Source organism: Ceratotherium simum, chromosome 5 (genome assembly GCF_057802395.1).
Source record: "Ceratotherium simum simum isolate JZ-2026a chromosome 5, ASM5780239v1, whole genome shotgun sequence".
Classification (NCBI taxonomy): Eukaryota; Metazoa; Chordata; class Mammalia; order Perissodactyla; family Rhinocerotidae; genus Ceratotherium; species Ceratotherium simum.
In genome coordinates, this window is record NC_141904.1 from 62,591,633 (window position 1) to 62,611,811 (window position 20,179).

General features: G+C 41.1%; 1 long non-coding RNA gene across 1 annotated transcript; it reads right to left on the reverse strand.

Annotated features, from left to right (window-relative positions):
* Positions 1-9,649: 9,649 nt before the first annotated feature.
* Positions 9,650-19,738, reverse strand: LOC147917063 (uncharacterized). The gene is made up of 3 exons (XR_015552239.1): positions 19,509-19,738; positions 16,255-17,093; positions 9,650-14,585 (listed from the first exon to the last, which is right to left on the reverse strand). It is a non-coding gene; the product is annotated as an uncharacterized LOC147917063 (long non-coding RNA).
* Between the last annotated feature and the right edge of the window lie 441 nt (positions 19,739-20,179).

The window sequence follows — 20,179 nt, forward strand, 5'->3', positions numbered from 1 at the left end:
ATAGTGTTTACCTTTGAATTTGACTCTGCTCAAAAAGAGAAGAAAGTCCGGGAAGAATTTTAGGTAAGAAAAAAGTATTCGGCAACAAATTAAAAAGGAAACCATGGGGAAAAATAAGAGCTGTCAAAATTAAAAATAGAATCCGTTACCTGTTGAAATACTTGTATCATTGCAAGATCTGAAAATACTCTCACGATTGCTGTTTTAAAACAAGTGTGTAGAATATCTAAATCCCCCAGAGACACACCAACCATTTTACTAGAGTTAAATATTTCTTATATAATTTGACATTATGTTTTCTTTCCCACACATTACAAGAGTGTAAAGTGAGACCATCTTAACTGACAAGACATACAGAAGCATCACACTTATATTTAAGTCCTGCCATTTTGTCACTTCTCTCTCTTTTTAAAAAATTTAGTGGACAAAATCAAGAAGTTCCATTCCTTCTCAATCTATCCATCACAACCTGGGTTTGGACATTTCTGAGTAAATGCCTTTGAGAAGTCAGTTTTGATCTCTTTAATCCTTGGTCATTTGCTTCAGATTCCTGGGAGTAGTTTGGACTGAGAGAGGCAAACTTGCCAGGAGTCACCGAGAAGGAGGATGGCTGCTTGGGTGAATGACACCCAAAGGTTTTATTATCCTCTTCACTGACCATTCTCCAGAGTAACACTTGGCGGTAGATAAACAAGCTCCTCTTTTCTTCTGACTCACACAAACCCAGGTAAAAAAAATGTCCCCAAGAAGCATGATAGGGAAGCCCACAAAATAAAAGTATCCCCTTTTTAGACATCTCATTATTTGGAAATCAACAAAGAGTCAAGTGACCATTTCAAAAGTTTTTGACTATGTTTCTTGGATTTCAACAACAGAAACCAACTCTAGGCATCTTATCTTAGGCAAAAGAAAATGTATTGGAGGGCCATCAGGGGTTCATGGAAGGAAGCTATGGAAGGTTGTAGGACCATGATCTGGGGCATGGGGAGGTTCTGAGACAACTCCAGAGAGCCAGGACCCCAGACACATCATTGCTAGGGCAGAGACAGTTTATCACAGGACCTTTGCTGGGACAAGTCCCCACCAGCCACTCCTGCTTTTCTGCCACTTACTCGAGATTCAAACACCTGGGACAGAAAGCCTGAATGCCTGAGTATAGGTCATGTGACTGCCACCTTCAGCCTAATCCAGCTTTCTAATGGACTCTTTGGGTTGTAAGGACTCTATGAAGTTCTTTTTTAAAGAGTAAGCAAGAGCTCAAGTTTCCTGCTTTCATTTCAGTTACCTGTATTCCATTTGCCATCAGTATTCCTAAACATTTATTTTATTGGGTCAATAAGTTTGCAGATAATAAATTGGAAAACTCTTTATCAAATGACAATAAACCATTACTAATCAATTTTCCTGATTTGAAATTCATTTATTGGTCTTTGAAGTCAAACATGAGTTTTCTCCAGAGAGCCACTAAAGATAAGTGGTTTTCTAAAAGAATGGGAATAAAAATTTGTCATGCAATTTTTCCAACCATTTTTTAAAATGTTCATGCATAGCAAAGATTCTTATTTCACAAGTTTCTCATCATGTTCTGATAAAAGAGCTGATTTGAAAATACAAAAGAAAAAATGAAAACCTATTTTTATAGTATGGCATTTCAGGCTTCTCTCTAGCACCACTCATGGGATTCCACACAAAGCGAGCTGGGGACGTGACCCTGTTCCAAGCACAACGTAGGTGTCCAATAAATAGTGAATTGTGCCAAATTAAATTGATCCAAAATGCTGGTCCAGGAGAAAAGCACTCGTCTCTCCATAATTCCCCAATGCGGTTCTGAGAGAAGCGTTTGTCTGGGAGTAAGTGCATTCTCCCACTTGTTTATCTTCCACCACCCAGTCTCTCAGTTTTAAAATAAAAATTCCAGAATCTTTCCCCTCTGATTCCCCTCCATCAACACAAGACTTAATTATTTACAGGTGATTTGTTGAACTGTCAGAGTTTAATTTTTAAAGGAAGTGATTAGAAATGCTTTAATAAATAATGTTTAATATCAACAAGGCTGTAAAATGTGTGAACTATTCAATCTCCTGTTTTTCTCACAAAATGGAATTTTTAAAATGCCACGTATTTCCCACAATCTCGTCATAAGCCACTTCTTTACTTTCTCTTTACTGTTAGCGTTGAAATTGGCATGAGCCTGGCTGGCTCCACTATTCAATGAGTTTTGTAGAGATTAAATGTCATAGAAGGAGTCCAACCACTGTTGTCTGAAGACCTCTACCCCAAGACCATCTACCTCTCCTTGGCCAGGGAAGAGTGGGGAGCATGCCTCAGCAGAGTTGCCATTTAACTACATGCTACTAGAATCTAATAAATCTGAACTCGGCCACCTTCCGCCCATTCTCCTTTCTGACTTTCAGTATTTTCCAAATGGTACGGACTATGAAAAAAACTTGGTCGCATCAGACCCAGGAGAAGTGAGAGGGAACCTTCTTTATTAGATAAGGACATATTAAAACACGTTAACATAAATATCATTGGATTTGAATATTACGTTTTATCAGCATATAGCAGGTGAATTTAATTTATATTTGCTAAAAATGAGATTCTTAGAAGCTTGCCCTATATGTGTAATTCTCAGGAAGATTCAAAAGTTTTCCTTCACAGAAGTGAAACTTCTGTCATCATATCATTATCTAGACTAACTCTACAGAGCCAGCACTGGGCATTCACATTTTTGTTTTGGCGTTTTCTCCCTCCATCATAAGCTTCTCCATTTCCTCTTACTCTTCCTCCTTGTTTCCTCTCCTCTTCTGCCACTTCTGCTTAAAGACACAGTTCCACTTCTCATTTCCATGAGACTTTGGTCTAATATTAGTTAAACATCCTCTACAGTGCCCGGAGTTCTTTGGAAAAGAGATGTTATATAAATCTAATGAATAAATAAAAGACCAGCTATATCCTCAGGCCCTTGCATTGCCTAGTGCTGATGAAGTTAGCCATTTTCCACTATTTGAATAAGTATGTTACCGAAATGAAAACTATGAAACAGAGTAAACTTCATTTAAATATGGAGAGGCTACTTCTGGGCAACTCCAACCACAGTAAGGGTTTAATCATATCTTCTGTGCATATTCTGTTTTTTTATTTTTTTGCTAAGATATATGTATCCAATTCTAATTCTAATATTGTTATTCATAAGACATTAAACTGCATTTTATAAACCTTTACTCTTTCTGCATTGCACTTAGGATATATTTTCCTGTTGCCTAACACAAGCATAGTAAGGAAGCCTGTGTGTTTATGTAATTATATTTGGGTTTCTGGTAAAATCCTCTAGGGACACTTGATTGATTTAAAATAAAAGAAATCTCATTTGTAAGCTTAAGGGAGGCTTGGAGAGTTAGATGCAGTGGTGTGCTGAGTACAGGCTCTCGGATTCTTAAAAAAGGACCAGAATCATTGCATTGTTTCAGCTTTGTTGGTCCCTTAATTGTCACAAATTCTCCACTTAAACACATATCTCAACATTTAAAAATTAGAAAAATCCTCTTTCTTTTCAATTTTGGCCCAATGCATTAGGCCTTTTTATTATCCAAGCAAAGGACAGTGATGTCTTGAAAACTGACGATTTATTTCATGCCTGCTTCTTGCTTCTCTCTACTGGCGCCAATGTCTGAAGCAACAGGGCAAATGGTGTAAATTGCACTCTGTGAAATAATGAAGCAAATAGAGCTTTCTTCAAATGGGGGCGAGCGTATTTATTGAAATATTGAAAATATTTCCTGTATGGATGCTTTCATCGTGCGCGAATAATTCACCAACATGGAGATAACGCAGAGTGGAGAGTGGAGGAACAGGGAAAGATTTTATAGGCACTCCCGTTGGGACAGTTTTGTTGGAATGAGTCAGGCTTGGTCTCCTAAACTATATGGATGATGCATTTTATTGGCTTCACTGTCCTTCTTTTTTTTTTTTTTTTTTTTAAAGATTTTATTTATTTATTTTTCCCCCGAAGCCCCAGTACATAGTTGTGTGTCATAGCTGCACATCCTTCTAGTTGTTGTATGTGGGATGCGGCCTCAGCATGGCTGGAGGAGTGGTGCCTCGGTGCGCACCCGGGATCCGAACCCGGGCCGCTGGCAGCGGAGAGCACGCACTTAACCGCTAAGCCACGGGGCCGGCCCTTCACTGTCCTTCTAATAAGATGATTTTGGTTTCAGATGTATCTGTCTTTTTTTAATATATTGGCCAATATGGTAATGAGCTACTGTTGCTAAAAAATTGGTATGCTGTTGAATGGGCTCATCTTGGAAGCTTTGCATTTTTCTCTGGAAAATGTTTATCAAGTAAATATCCTATAAATTGCCTAATAAGTCTAGCCACCGCTGATTGGCCTAAGAGTGAGCGTCTGACATAGAGTTAGTCAAGCCGTTAATGACTAATGACCTGTGAGGTGGCAGGGTTGAACAATAGGAAAGATAAAATGAGCCAAAGTGATTCTCTGTCTCTTGGGAGTTTGAACTGGGAAACAGAGAGAAGGAGGCAATTAGTAGGAGTCAAGTTTGTAAGGTTAAACGGAGAGGCCCTAAGAGGGTTAGCCCATGGTCAGCTGTAGCTGGGAGGAATCTAAAACCACAAGATAGTCCAAGCTATAAGATAAAGATAAGACCACCAGGGCAGAGAGCTAGGAAGTTGCAGTTGAAGAAGGAAAGTAGCCATGTCACAAGTATTTGATATATTATAACCCTTTCCTCCCTTCGTTCTTTCCTTCTTTCCAGCCTTTCTTTCTTCCCTGCTTTCCTTCCTTCCTTCCTTTCATCCTTTCTTCCTTCCTTCTTCTCTTCTTTTCACAAATATTTACTGAATACTTCCTGTAACCCAGGAGGCAGGCATGATGATAAGCAAGACAGACATAGTTGCTGCCCTCATAATGGAGGTTTCAGTCAAATGAAGGGGATGGAATAGTACCAGGGCCTTGCTCTAACCTTGGTCTCCAGAGTCGTGGGGAAATATAAATTAAGGCTCCAATGATAGGATTAGGGTGTACAATGTGGACAGTGACACAGACCAAATCTGAAAAACCAGGGAAAAGAATTGATAAGCTTCAGAACAACACTTCCTCCAGCCCACTCTCAGAAGTTCCAGCCTGCTCTCCCTGCTCTCAGTGCAGTATTCTGAACCTGTAATTTTCCGGAAGAGACAGAGCATTTCTGCCACATTTGCCCTGTATCCTGACAGATCATAACTTGTCCTGTAATATCCTAAAGAGGCCATGCTCAGGTTACTTGGGATCTTGTGCCAGAACTCAAAAATCCTGGAAAAATCTATATTTGATAAACCTTATGAGTTGCTAGAGGTGTGCTCAAGTGTCTAAAAGAGTGCATGGTGCATAGCAGATGATTGTTATTGCTTCAGAATATCTACTGAATGAATGGATGAATAACGAGGCTGGAAAAGCAGGCGGAGACCAGGTCCTGCATCTTAGAAGGAGACTGTGCCTCCTTCAGCCTAGAGAGTGGAAAGCCTCAGGCCATTGCAATTAGGGTATGCATTCTTTGAGGTATATAAAATATGGAAGCTTAAGGGCAAATATCTCCGCAAACTGGATTCTTGTTCCTAGCATCAAGATTTCAAGGAATAAAAATGATTGTTTGCTTTAAGCATAATAGGCTTCTCACACTAAGAAATCTACTATATTAACTACATCTTTCCAAGAGTGCTGGGTGAACCTGAAAATGCCCGTTAGAAAGTAAAAAGCTATTGAATGAACCATGAATCCAGCCTTTGTCTATTTGGATGTCATTAAGTCGGCAACTGCACATTTATCTGGATAATGCAATCAATGCAGAGAGTCAGTCTGGGTACTTCAGGTCCATGTTTTCTATGGTAAGTTTTTGGATTTTAAATTCCCAGTTAACTACCTCCACTCTCCTTTGTAGTGGTTTGATGTGGACACAAATTTGTTTTCTGGATGGGCAGACAACTCCATCACTGGAAGTGCTTTACCAAAAAGGATAGCAGTTACAAAGACGCATTTGTTGAACTCTGGCTGTGTGCCAGTCACACGCCAAAGTGCTGTATGTATATATACAAATATAAAATCTCATTTAATCCTCTGGACAATCCCAGATGATTACATTTAGTACCTTGTTCAAGGGCACACACTGAGGAAGTAGTGGAGTGGGTCTTGAGCCAAAGAAGAACACACAGAAACACACAGAGAAGAGGCCCATGTGAAGACGGCGGCTGAGGTTGGAGTTCTGCTACCACAGGCCAAGTTATGCCTGGGCCATCAGAAGGTGGAGGAGGCAAGGAAAGATTCTCCTTAGGAGTCATCGGAGGGAGTGTGGCCCAGTCAACCCCTTGATTTAGGACTCTGGTCTCTAGAAACGTGAGAGAATAAATTCCTGTTATTTTAAGTAACCCAGTTTGTAGTACTTTCGGCAGTCCTAAGAAGCTAACATACTCCCCATAAAAAAGACAATCGTGGGGCCAGCCCCGTTGGCGCAAGTGGTTAAGTGCACGCGCTCCGCTGTGGCGGCCCGGGGTTCGCCGGTTCGGATCCCGGGCACGCACCGATGCACCGCTTGTCAGGCCATGCTGTGGCGGCATCCCGTATGAAGTGGAGGAAGATGGGCATGGATGTTAGCCCAGGGCCAGTCTTTCTCAGTAAAAAGAGGAGGATTGGCAGATGTTAGTTCAGGGCCGATCTTCCTCATAAAAAAAAAAAAAAGACAATCAACAAATACTGCGTGAATGAACAAATAAGTGAATGACTTGAGGACTCAGTGAGTGATAATCAACCCTCTAGATCAAACCACAGGCTTTTTGAATTTTAATGTTGCAGCTGGATCTTACCAGGTGAGTAAACTGAGATATAACGAGGCAAAAACACCTGCCCAAGATCCCAAGGTGAGTTAAGAACCCACATCTCTTGACTCCTACTCCTTCCTACCCACCACCAAGTTTTGCTGGAACTGTGTTGTCAGAGTCTAAAGCAACCTAGTGGTAATTAAATTTGAGCTGTGTGAGAGCTTCATACTGGAGGCTGAGTAGAAGTAGGCTAGGCACTGCAATAGATGAGCGAAAAAATAAAAAGATACAATTAAGAATCTCTTAACTCTAGTGTCAGTTGCAAAAACTCTCCCACAAGCTTGAAGGCTGCGGAGTGGGAGGCCGATGTGTCAACCTTTTTCTCTTCTTTGCTTATCTCTGCCAACTCGCTGTTTTGTTCTCACAGGGGAACGTGATCACCCTGAACTTCTCCACCTCTCTGCCTTTGCCCACGCTGTACCCTCTGCTTAGATTGCCCTAGCCTCAATGTCTGCACATCAGACTCCTCCTCTCTTTAAGGCTTAACTCAATAACCAGCTCTCCTTTGACTCCTTGAGCTGCGTATTCCCTAGCATTTTAGGATCACAGCACCTTCTGGGTCTCTGAAGAAACAAAAATACGGTGTCTGTCTGGGAGAATGGGGGCAATGAACTTGGGGGTTCAAAGGATTCACGGAGGAAATGATGCTTTCCTGAGTGGCAAACAAGAGCCTATCCAGAGAAGATGTGGAAGAAAAGCATTCCCAGATGAGGGAGGAGCTATGGCCCCAGGATGGAAGCCATCTTGGTGTGTTCGAGGAACAGAAAGACAGGTACAACTGGATCAAAGTATAATGGGATAAGAGTTACTGAAGATGAATTTGAAGAGGTAGAGCAGATGCTGAAGGACCTGGTAAACCGTGGAAAGGATTTTGGATTTTTTTCTGTAAGTGACGGGAAGCCATTAGAGAATTCTAAACAGGGTACTGCAATAATCTGATTTACTTTTTTTTTTTTTTTGTGAGGAAGATCAGCCCTGAGCTGACATCCGTGCTAATCCTCCTCTTTTTGCTAGGAAGACCGGCTCTGAGCTAACATCTATTGCCAATCCTCCTCCTTTTTTTTTCCCCCCAAAGCCCCAGTAGATAGTTGTATGTCATAGCTGCACATCCTTCCAGTTGCTGTATGTGGGACGCGGCCTCAGCACGGCTCGAGAAGTGGTGCGTGGGTGCACGCCCGGGATCCGAACCCGGGCCACCAGTAGCGCAGCGCGTGCACTCAACTGCTAAGCTATGGGGCTGGCCCTGATCTATTTTTTAAAATGATCACTCTGGCTGCTAAGTGCAGAATGAGTAGGGGGTCAAGAGTGGAAGCAAGGAGACCATTTAGAGGCCATTGTAGTAGTCTAGGTAAGAGATGATGGCTTCTGAGGTTTGGGACAATGTGGTGGAGCTGGAGAATGGTGACCAGATTTGGGGTGCAGTTTGGAGGTAGAATTGACAAGATGGACTGGAAGTTGGGGGTAATTGGTGAAATAGGGTTATTTGAGGATTACTCCTAGGTTTTTTGCTTGGGGCAGTTGAGGTACCATTTACTGAGGGGAGACACACCCCTGTACTGTCGTGATCTGAGCAGTGCCAACCCTTGGATTTGTGAAATCTATATTTGTGAGAGACTGGACTGTAGTGATTAAGCCTTTGAACTCTAGAGGCCCACCTAGGTTTTAATCCTGGCTCTGCCACTTCTCAGCTGTGTATATCCTTGGGTAAGTTGATCAACCTCTCTATGGCTCAATTTTCTCAACTAAAACATGAGCCGTAGAGAATGGCTGCTATTTTGAGGGTTTAATGAGACAATGAATGTAAAGCGCTTAGTACAATTCCTGGGAAATTATGCATTCAAAAATGCTGGTAGTGCTAGCCATTGCTGTCATCTTTTTTTTGTTTCAGTGTACTTTCCTTGAAGGAGTATCCCAGCTCTGTAGCCTTCCAGTGCTCCTATAGCTTCTCTCTGATTCCCCTACATTCTCTGTAGGTATAGTGCTTCACCTAGGCTCTTCTCTCGCGCGCATCACCCTCTTACCCCTTATCAAAGCTTATTTGTCCCATGCCTGGCTCTGTCATAGTGTTGGCCTTCACGATCAATTCCATTTGTACAACTTTAGAAGAGGCTATCTTGCATAAGGGAAAACTCACTGAACTTGGAGTCAACATCTCATTCACTAACACACATGCTGGAATTTCAGATTTTGTTAAAGTAAAATAAATTTTTTAACAAATTCTTCTGAATTTGGAAAGCCGAAGTATCGAGAATTTAGGAGAAATTTTTCTGGGATAAAGGAAGAGGTACTATTTACCACTCTTTAGAAATGGACTGGCAGCACAACCTTGAATTCCATTGAGACCAAAAAGGCTCTATCAACTAGAGCTTAACGCAAGGCTTTGTGCCTAGTAGGCACTGAATAAATACCTAATCAATTGGTTTGAAGTAAATTTTTGTAAAACTTTTGGTATCTCTTTGCACTGCACCATTGAACAATAATTGAAAAGTAGATAAGACTAGAGACATTCAAACAAGAAGGGAGACTTCATTTGTACTAAGTATTAGAGCAAACTTTATCCTCTTGTTCTATAACTTTAATTTTCATAAAGCCTTGTGTCAACAGTATTTAATACCACAGACCTAGATTTTTTTGGCATATTCCCCATGATGCATTACTTATCTGCATAATTTATAATAAATTTTACTCTCATGGAAGAACAAATGGTGATTAAATGAATTTCTATCATTTATCACGCCTTTGAGATTTGGTCAGCGTGAGTGATGGTTAAGTCCTGTCATTGCAGCTAAAGCTCTGCTTACCGAAAGTTCCAGCTTGGTTCCCATCACGGGTCAGTGACTGCACCACATCTAAAACAATTAAGCATATTTCTTGGAAGTCAAATGGGACTTGGAAAAAAATCGGAGACTCCCTTGAGTTTCAATTTGAATGTTGAGTTGGAAATGTAAATGATTTTTTAATAATAATAACCGAGAGTGGAGAATGACAGGCAAATTCCTTACCTAATTAGGAAATACTTTTTTACTGCTATAAAGTCTCTAGATTTAAAATTAGACTGGTTGTCAACCTATGGGAGTTGGTTGAGTCATGTGGAATTCTAATACAATAGAATCTGGATCTTGGCTTCTGTATTTAGTCTCACTCAAATTCATTCTTTTTTATTTTTACTTGCATACAACTCATTTTAGCAACTGGTAATTGCTGGGTGGGATAAGAGACATCCAGGGTTTTTCTTAGATTGCAAGAAGGGCCTTGTCTACAGAATTATGTTTCTCAGCTAATGAGTTCTAATGAGGTCAAAACTTGAATATGACACTTTCAATGGTTGACAAAGTTCACATGGAAAAAAGATTGAGCCTTCATGGCCATTCACCGCCTCCTTGACCTTGATCTGCCATCTTGAAATCCATACCATTTGTCATGGCAGTTCAAATCCTTTTTAGAGGGATTAAAGTACCTTTACAATTGTAAAATATTTTTGTGACCTGTAACTACTAGTGGGAGAAAATTCAATGCATATGTCTTGGTTACACTAATGGGTCTTTAGCTTTATCTTTAAACAGGAAGGATCATATATTCTAGGTGAACTGAGATGGGCTTACATTCTATCTACTACAGAATAGATCAACAGATGTTAAATGTACTCAGACATGGACACGTATAATCAAATCTCTTTGAAAGAGTCAAGCATACCCTGCTACATTAACAGCATAATTTGGAACTGTTCAAAATGTTTATGAAATGCCTTCTTATGTATTAGTCATTTCTACTTCACAGTAAGGTAAGCTAACATTTAAAGGCAAATATGGTTATGATCATCAAATAAAGGAAATGTGCAGGCCATGGTAATATTGCCAGCATATAATACGAAAGCACTAAATGGGACAATATGCAATATTTATTTGTATTCCAATCCCAACATATTTTTTGAATAAATCAATCTTGACCACATGGGCAAGCTGCATTAAAAATTCATAAAGATTCTTTTTTTTCAACACGGCCAGTTGTTTTCCTTTTGATTCTGATTATTTTACTTGGTATAGACAGTGATCATTTCCCACCATAAAGCAAGACTCATATGTCTATAACAAAATCTTAAATTTGGTGGCATCACGCATAGAAGAATGGAAATAATCCTAAAATTGAGGGGCATGGATAGGAATTCCACATGACCATCGCTGCTTCAAATTGCCAAGAGAACAGACAAGCCTCAGTTTGAAAGATCAAATTTTCATTCTTGAGTCAAATGAATATGCTATTTGCTCTTCAAACAGATTTTACATTACCTATCCATTTAAAAGATTGGGGCTAGCATTGTTGAGCACACTTAAACTTGGGAACAAAAGCTGATTAACTGAGCAAGTAATAGTAATTAAACCCTCTAACCTGAGGCATGGTGTGAACCAAGATAAATAGCAAGAAAGGATTTTTAAGAAGGAAAGACACGAAAGATGTGCATTGAAAATGGACAAAATCAATTCCATGTTAAATCATTGGATAATTCCTCAAATGGAAACATAGTCTGTTTTGTTTTGTTTTTCTTGGCTGAGAAGACTTCTAGACTTTGATTTCTAAGCTTTACTTTGTAGTACCTTTCATCTAAAAATGTCTGACCTCTCATTGACAAAGATATTTTATGCTATTGTGGGAGATCAAGATTTGGCCACCCTGAAATCTATCTCTTTACCTTGGTTGTTTTCTCTAGGGACATTTGACCTCCCCCACTAACTGCCTAAAGAATTTGACATGGTGGCTCCTTCCTGGAACAGATCTATCATGATGGCTGTAAAGATAACGTAGGGTAACTGTTACAATAGGAAAGGCACCAACAAGCCCCTCTTATCAGAAGTTCTGTCTCTCTGGCCACATTCTCTGGATGACCCTGCGAAGAGTTGCCAGACAATCATTTACATTTATAAGGGAAATCTCCATTTGTAAAGGTATCTCCCTCTCTGTTTGGAGAAGAGAGGGGGATGAGCTCATTTCTAGTGACTTGTCAATGTGGAAGGTGAGGCCTTGAGCTACATAATAAACCTTACTCTTGTTTACTGTGCTTTAGTGGTAATCTCCTGTAACTGACTCCCCCCACCGCCAAAATCCTCCTTTGTCATTGGCTGAAAATGATATTTAAGACGAGAATTTCTGCTATTGTGTTGAGAAACGCAGTGTCCCTGCTTTCTCCCACGTATACATGTTATTAAACTTGGTATTATTTTCTCCTGCTAACCTGTCTCGTTGATTATTTGGCCAGCCAGAAGAACCTTAAGGGAAAGGGCAGAGGGAGATTCTCCCTTTTCCCCCGACACTATCATTAACATCCTCTTCTTCCCCTAAGGATGTGTATATGTGTGTGTGTGTGTGTGTACGTCCTTACAATTCTCAACCTTTAAAAACTTTGTCAAGCTACTCAACTAGCTAGAAGGAAAGTCCATTTCCAGCAAGCTTCTTTTTCCCCAACTCTCAGTTCCTGGCGCCCTCCTGCTACCTTTGCTACCTGGGTCTTCTCGTTTCAGTAATCCTCTCAATAAATCTCAGTGCTTTCAGGCAGACCAGCAAGGTTTTCAGGCCTGCTGCCTTGGAGGTCAGATTAATCTGGCTGCAAATATTTTAGCTTGGGAGACCTGAATAAATTACTTTAATCTCTGAACTTTAATTTCTTCATCAGTAAAAAAGAGAATAATAATAATGACTTCCTTATTATAAAACACTTAGAACACTAAGAATATCTGCCTGATAAACATTAGTTGTTTTGAAATTTTTTTTTTTTTAATTTTATTTATTTATTTTTTCCCCCAAAGCCCCAGCAGATAGTTGTAGGTCATAGCTGCATATCCTTCTAGTTGCTGTATGTGGGCCGGAGAAGCGGTGCGTTGGTGCGCCCCCCGGGATCCGAACCCGGGCCGCCAGCAGCGGAGCGCGTGCACTTAACCGCTAAGCCATGGGGCCGGCCCTGAAATTTTTTTTTATTTTTAGGCATTTCCCTGTACTACCCCAAATATCACAGTATAGTAATGATAATAATAATAATAATGATAATACCTAATGTTCATTGAGACTTGACTATGTATTAGATGGTAAATGTCTTACATCTATTAATTTATTTAATTTTTATAACTCTTTTGAGTAGGTCTATTATTATTCACATTTATAGATCAGGAAACTGAGTTTCAGAAAAGTTAAAAACCTGTCCACATTCACTTGGTTAATAAGTGGTAAAGGCAAAATTAAGTCTAGACAATCCATAAACTGCTAAAATATACAGTCATGAAGTTTCAGGGTAGATGTCTTGGGTTGGTCAGCCCCAGGTTAGTCACTTGTAAATTGAGTTACCTTCAATAATTTACTGCATCTCTCTGAACTTCGGATTCCTCATCTCTAAAATGAGCATAGTGTTCCCTACCTACTTATAAGATACGGTAAGGGTTAAAATAGGGCAGTTTTGAGTACTTGCTTAGCACTCACAAGTGTTGATTATTGTTATTATTTACGAAAGTGTTTCATAAACTCTATGAGAACTATTTAAATGTAGAAATGCTGGGGCCGGCCCGGTGGTGCAAGTGGTTTATTGCACACGCTCCGCTGCGGAGGCCCGGGGTTCACCAGTTTGGATCCTGGGCGGGCCCTGACGCACTGCTTGTTGAGCTCAACTATAAAGTGGAGGAAGATGGGCACGGATGTTAGCTCAGGGCCAGTCTTTCTCAGAAAAAAGAGGACGATTGGCGTCAGATGTTAGCTCAGGGCTGATCTTCCTCACACACACACAAAAAAATGTAGAGATGTTGCTGCTGCTGATCATGATGTTTCCCAAAGGGCCTTGATCACTGCAAGAAATTACAAATGAATCCATGCTAAGGTCTTCTTAGATCTTGAGAGCTTAAGATGCTATGTCTTCTTTGTTAATGACATGGTATTTAGGGAGATTCCCTCACTTCTCAATTCAATAGCAAGGATTTTGAGGACTAAGGTTCCTGAGATCATTCCACTTCAACCAAGATCTTCTCTGCCTACTGGAAAAAAATAGTCTGAGGCTGACTTAGTTGTGCCAAAGGTCAAGATGATGAACAAGATGTTTCTATGGGAAAGTGTTTTATAAATCAGTACAGCTGGAGTAATCCAAATCTGTGTGAACCATCCCTTTGATTACAGTCTTTTAATGTCTTCATAGTTCTGGAGATAAAATCCAAAATCCACATCCTGATCTGTATGTCCAGCAGGCCCAGCTCCTGTCTACTTCTTTAGCCATAGCACACTGCTCTAGCCACACTGGTCTTCTTTTAAGGTGTCTCCCCACAGGGCCTTTGCATGTGCTGTTCTCTCTGCCTAGCACATTCTAGCCCCTACTTTCTTCCTCTTCTTCTAGTTAACTTAGCTCAAATGTCTCTTCCTCAGAAGAGCTTCCCTGGCCTTCCTGATGAAGTCAACTCCCCTGTTACAAGTTTTTATCAAATCTTGTATCTCTCCTCCACAGCTCTGAATGCAGCTGTACATTTATTGTTATGATTATCTGACTGATGTCTTTCTCCTCCAGTGGACTGAATATTCCAATAAGCCTATCAAAGGGCCAAGCTCTTTGTGCTCAGTAAATATGTATTAGAATGCGTGAATGAATGGGAATACTCTGCTACCTCTAGTGATTTCTCCATTCTCATTTGGAAAACAAATAATTGGAACCAAGCTTCCCTGTTTTTCTTCCTCTTGACTGTATGACTTTCTTCCTGGAAATGGTAGAATTTGGAAAAGTAGATAAAAATTTACAAAGCCTTCTAAGATTTTCCAAATAGAACAATACAGAAAAAGCAAAAGAAAAGTGTAATTTTTCTCCCTTTGTATAGAAACAGTTGAGAGAGGAAACAAAGTAAAATGATTAAAGAGAAGATAAGTAGATTAAATTATAGTGACTTCCAAGAAGCTATCAATCCAAACTACTTTTTAAGAAGAAACTGGAACAAAGAGAGCAATAAACATAATGGGATTGTGAGTTTTGATGAGAAAACGTAAGGAGAAGGAACCAATGCTTCATTTTCTTTGCACGGTTTTTAATTTGATTTAACATTATGTCGTAGTTGCTGTGTTTTAGAAGAACGTCTTTTGGGAAACTGCTTATGTTTCCCTTGCATTAATGATAGCATCATCAAGAGGTTGTGTGGCACGCTAGTGTGGAGTGTGGAATTTGGAGTCAGATCTATGTGTACTCTGCCTGGCTCTGCCACTCACTAGCTATGTGACCAAGACAAGTTACTTCTGACTCTGGAACCCACTTTCTTCATCCATTAAATGGGGATAATAAAAGTACCCATCTCATGCAGTTACTGAGAGGAGCCAGTGAGATAATACAACAAAGTCTGGGCACACTGTTTGGCACATAGTGGACACTTGATAAGTAGTAGCTATCACTAATCTTATTGGCAGTTCATGGTTATCTTTCAATATTCTAATCTGAAAGCCTTAGTTTGCAGGTAACTGTATCTATCTCACATGCTAAGTCACTATTAGGAAGCTCATGTGTGGATTCATTGTCTTCTTAACAATACTGTGAACTCTTTTAGAGCAGGATCCATGGTTTATGCTCCCAGAGAATAAACCAGTTAAATTACCTTTCCCTGAATCTGGGAGTCTCTCTTTCTCTCTCCTTCTGAACGCCTAAGAGAGTCTTCTCCTTCTGGCTTAATGCATACTGAAAAAGGAATATTAGAGGAGAACCCTAGGTTACTCAAAGTGGTGTGGGTAACTCATTTGAAGATCCATGTGTATGTTTGCACGGGATTACTTAGGGATAGAAGATATTGTTATTATCTAGTCAAATCTAAGTCTAAGGGAAATGCTTTGCTCAGAATAATCAAAGAGTAGGGTTGGAAAACACCTAAGAAATCATTCAGTCTACTGTTTCCAAACCTGTCTCATTATTAGAATCACCTGGTAATCACAGTGTCCTAGGCTGACTCAAACCTACTGAATGTAATTTCAACAAAGTAGAACTAGATAATATGACGGTCTATACCTCTCCCTGGGTGATCGTGGTGATTAGTCAGGGTTGGGGATTACTGGTTGGGAACACAGCTGGCAAATGGGCGTCATCCCACAGCCAACACTGTGGATTAGGGTTAGGTACTGAAGCGTTGGAGTGAGAAGCATTCTATCACTGTTTCTGGGTCTAATGAGAAAGTGTGCTGTAATCAGTTAATAATGTTTCATATGGTCTTGGGTTAGGAGGCTGGTGGTTCCTGTGCCTTGTCCTTACCATCATTGATCTAGGTCAACACCCTCATTTTCAAGATGTGAAACAAGAGGACCAGAGAAAGAAATTGACTTACTGTATCAGTTGGCTTTAGCACCTTACAAACTCTGCCCAACATGATTGGCTTAAAATAACAATCATATACTTACTCATGATTTTCTGAGTTGCCTGGGTGGGTTTTCTGGTCTGGGTTGGCTTCACTGAGGCTGGATGATCTAGAATAGCCTCATTCATATTTCTTGCAGTTGGAAGACTGGATAGTCTAGTGGGACATCATTTATTCACAGTCTGACTATAGATTTAAATTGAGCATCATCCAGCAGGCTAGCCTAAACTTGCTCACATATGGCAGAATGGTCTCAGCAGCCAGAGACAGCAAGGCCCAATGTGTAAGCACTTTTGAAGCCTCTGCCTGCATTGTATTTGCTAATGTTCCAATGACTGAAGCATGTCACTTAGCCAAGCCTGGTTTCAAGGGGTGAAGAAATAGATTACACCTCTTGAAGCAAAGTCACATTGTAAACGAGTGTGCACACAGACATGAGAAGACTTTGTGATCATTTTGCAATCTACAACACTTGTCTAAACTCACACATTGGAGTCGTAGAAGAGCTAGGACTAGAACTCAAGGTGCCTACTTTCCAGTGCAAAGTTTTTGCCTAAATTGAAACCAAAAGAAATGTTATGCATATATAGCCTCTGATGCATGTTGTCTACTCAAAGTTAGGACAGTCTTCGCAGAACTGGGGCTAGAGATGACCAATCTGACTGTAGGATGTAGGACTTGCCTCTACCACAGACGGCCTCCAGGAAGATGTCCGATGGATCGTAACAGACTCCAGCTGATTTCAACCGAGGTCCTATCCAGGGAGGCCTGGCCTGGTGAGTGGGGTGTGGCAACAGAAGATTCCTGGGTACTTGGAATCCATAGGATGGCAGCATGATGATTCCAGGTGGTCCCAAACCCTGCCAGCAGGATAGGGTCAGCCTGGAAGGCAAGAGGGGGCTATTGAGATCTGCAGGTTATTGAGGTCTAGGGTAAGTTCCTCCAGGTTTTGCAGTGCTTAACTCTAAGGGAGGACATTCATATGGACTAAAATGTGAATGACACACCCTGAGTGGTGCTATGCAATATGGTGCCCTGGTTTCCTATTCCAACCAGGGATAGTAGTGCAAACAGAAGAACAAGGTATTGTCCCAGTCAGAGGAACTGAGTGAAATCTCTCACACCAACGCTTCAAACAGTTTGGATACAACAGAATATGCATGGGTTTGCAGGGTGATAACAAACATACTAAGAGCTAACATTTATCTACCACCTATTATGTGCTAGAAATCATCCTAAGCACCTTATATATATAATCAGTAAGATTCACAGAAGATAGGTATTTTTTAAAAAACCATTTTCTAGATGAGAAGAATAAGGCTCAGAGAAGTTATATGATTTATTTGCCTAAGGTAACACAACTAACCAGTTAGTGAAGGCACCTGACTGCTAACCCAGACCTGGCTGATGCCAAACCCTGAGCTCTTTCTTCTACAGCATCTTTCCTCACCTCAAATGCACTTTGATGTGTGATCCTCTGCCTGGATGGGACCATCACCGAGACCATCAATGACTCCCTCTTTCAAGTACAGCTAACTATTTTCCTTTCAAAGTATAGAAAAGTGAATAGCTTGGAAATATGTTACTTTGGCCTCCATTTAGGATGATAAAATAGCATACTGTTTTATTAAAGTCATGAGTCTAAATAGAGAAACTTTAAAAAAAACCAACCTAAATATCACTTTGCCCAGTTACGTGGAAATCAGGCAATTATCACATGATTACTCAGGTTGGTAATGAAATTAAGATAAAGTTTCATCAAAACAGCATATGCAATTTTACAGCCACAATAGAATTGGTGTAATATGAGCAGATGTGTCTGAATCTCTTGGATTTATAAATACAGAAACATTGTTCCCATTTGGCGTACAAATCATTCTTTACTCTGGATGTGGGAACAGTGTGGCTCAGGGCCCTGCTGGTGACAGAGAAGGTGGGGAGATGAGCCAAGAGGCCTCTTGATTCCCTGCACCTTCCAACAGCAGATGCTCTTACCTGGGAGAATCTCTATATTTCTGGCAGCAATTATATACATTGGGGAGTTGAGATAAAATGGTGAACAATGTAGTAAGCCAAAGAGAGGGATTTTCCAGATAATACACTGGTTTTTCTCTCCTAGGAAAACAAGCAAAGTCATGCTAACAACGTTTTGGGTTCAAAATACAAGCAGGTTTGGGGCTTCCACTTGACCATATTTCAAAAATAGCTTTGTAAAGGTGAAAGGACTTATCCAGGACTTATCCAGAAGTATGCTTTGCCTCCTTCCTTCTCGCTTCCCCCTCTCCCCCTCCCCTGCCGAACTTTTCTCCTTCAAAGGAGTTAGCAGCTGAGCCGTTAGTAAGAAGCCTCTGTGATTCTCTAACAGGAGTTAAGGAGGAAGTGAGGCAGAGAGAGAGAGCTCTGAGTTTCTGATATAAAGACCCCTGAGGGGAGGCACCAGGAGGAATTGGGTTCTGCTCAGAAAGGCCAGAGTAGTGGTGAAGAGCACAGGCTCAGAACAGCCCTGGGTGTGTCCCCTAACTTCTCCATGCCTTCTTTTCTCATCTCTGAGATGACATTTTGTGTACCCTGGAGAAACAGGAGCCATTATTACGCAGATGACCCGGGAGGGAGGAGCCGTAAAAGGTCGAAGTCCTGACCACAGAACATTCCTGCTGCAGGTGTTCCAGCCTCCCTGTCTGGAACCTCCTTCAACTCCCTTTGAACAGGACTTTGGCAGAAGACCAGAGCAGCTGAGTCATCTTCAAGGAGGAGTTTTTATCACTGCATCCACTCTGAGCACTTCTCCAGTGGAAAAATACCCAGTGCTTCAAGCAGCACTCGTCAGTGCAGGGGTAGGAGGACGGGGGCCTGAGTGACTGGTGTAGCTTCCTTCTTGTCCTCAAGCCCCAAATACACAAGTCCCTTTCCCTCTGCTATGCCTGAAGTTAAGGGGAACTAAGTCAGTGGTGGCTTGGGTGCAGGGTGCAGAAAACTAATACAGGTGCCCACTAATTTGTCTCTGTCTTGCCTAAGGACCATTCTTCAACAGCCAGACTTCCCATCTGGGCCTTTCCTTGCCCCTGCAGAGAAATGAGAATACCAGCTCTGTGGGTCATAAGAAGACATAGGCGAGGCTGTGAGTGCTGGTTCCTCCTCATCTCCCTCAGAAACACTGGAAGCCCCAGAGCTCGGGCCCTGTCCTGAAAATGAAATCACTTGTCTGGCCCTTTCTCCTGAAATCCAGACTCCTAACAACTTTCTCCTTGAATCCTCCACTTGATCGTCTAACAGGCATTTCAAACTTAACAAACTCACCTCATGCAAATCGTCCTCTCATCATACTTATACAGGTCGCTGCCTCCTTCTAGTGGTTCCAGCCAAAAACTTCCGAGTCATCCTCAACTCTTCTCTTTCTTTCACTTTTCTCATATGTTGGTTCTATCTTTAAAACGTTTTCAGAACCGCGTAACTGGAACCAGCAAACAGTTAGCCATTGATGAATAAGCATCTAGTAACTATGGGGGATCAGAATTGGCCCCCACCCGCACTAACTAACCAAAGGAGTTTGGGATGCGAGGCCTGCCCCCGGAATAGGCCATTACCATAGACATCTCCGGTATCTGGGTGGGTCCGTGCTAAGCCCATTCTTAGTTCTGATTACCCTTTATAAAATATATTTACATTTGTAAAGGAAATCTCCATTTGTAAAGGTATCTTCTTCCCTGTACCAGGAGGAATGGGAGGATGTCCTTACCTAGAAATTTATCAGAACGGAAGAAGAGGACTTAAATCAGCACAATAAACTTACCCATTGTTAACTGTGCTGTTTAGGTAATATGCTATCTGACTCGCACTAGGTTCCTAAAGATAACAACCCCCTGGAGCCGGGGTCACCATGGTAATGGATGTTTGAGCTATTTTTTTCAGGAACTGAACCCCTAGTCCACTTCAGGCCAGACTGAGACCACCAACGCATCAACTGCACC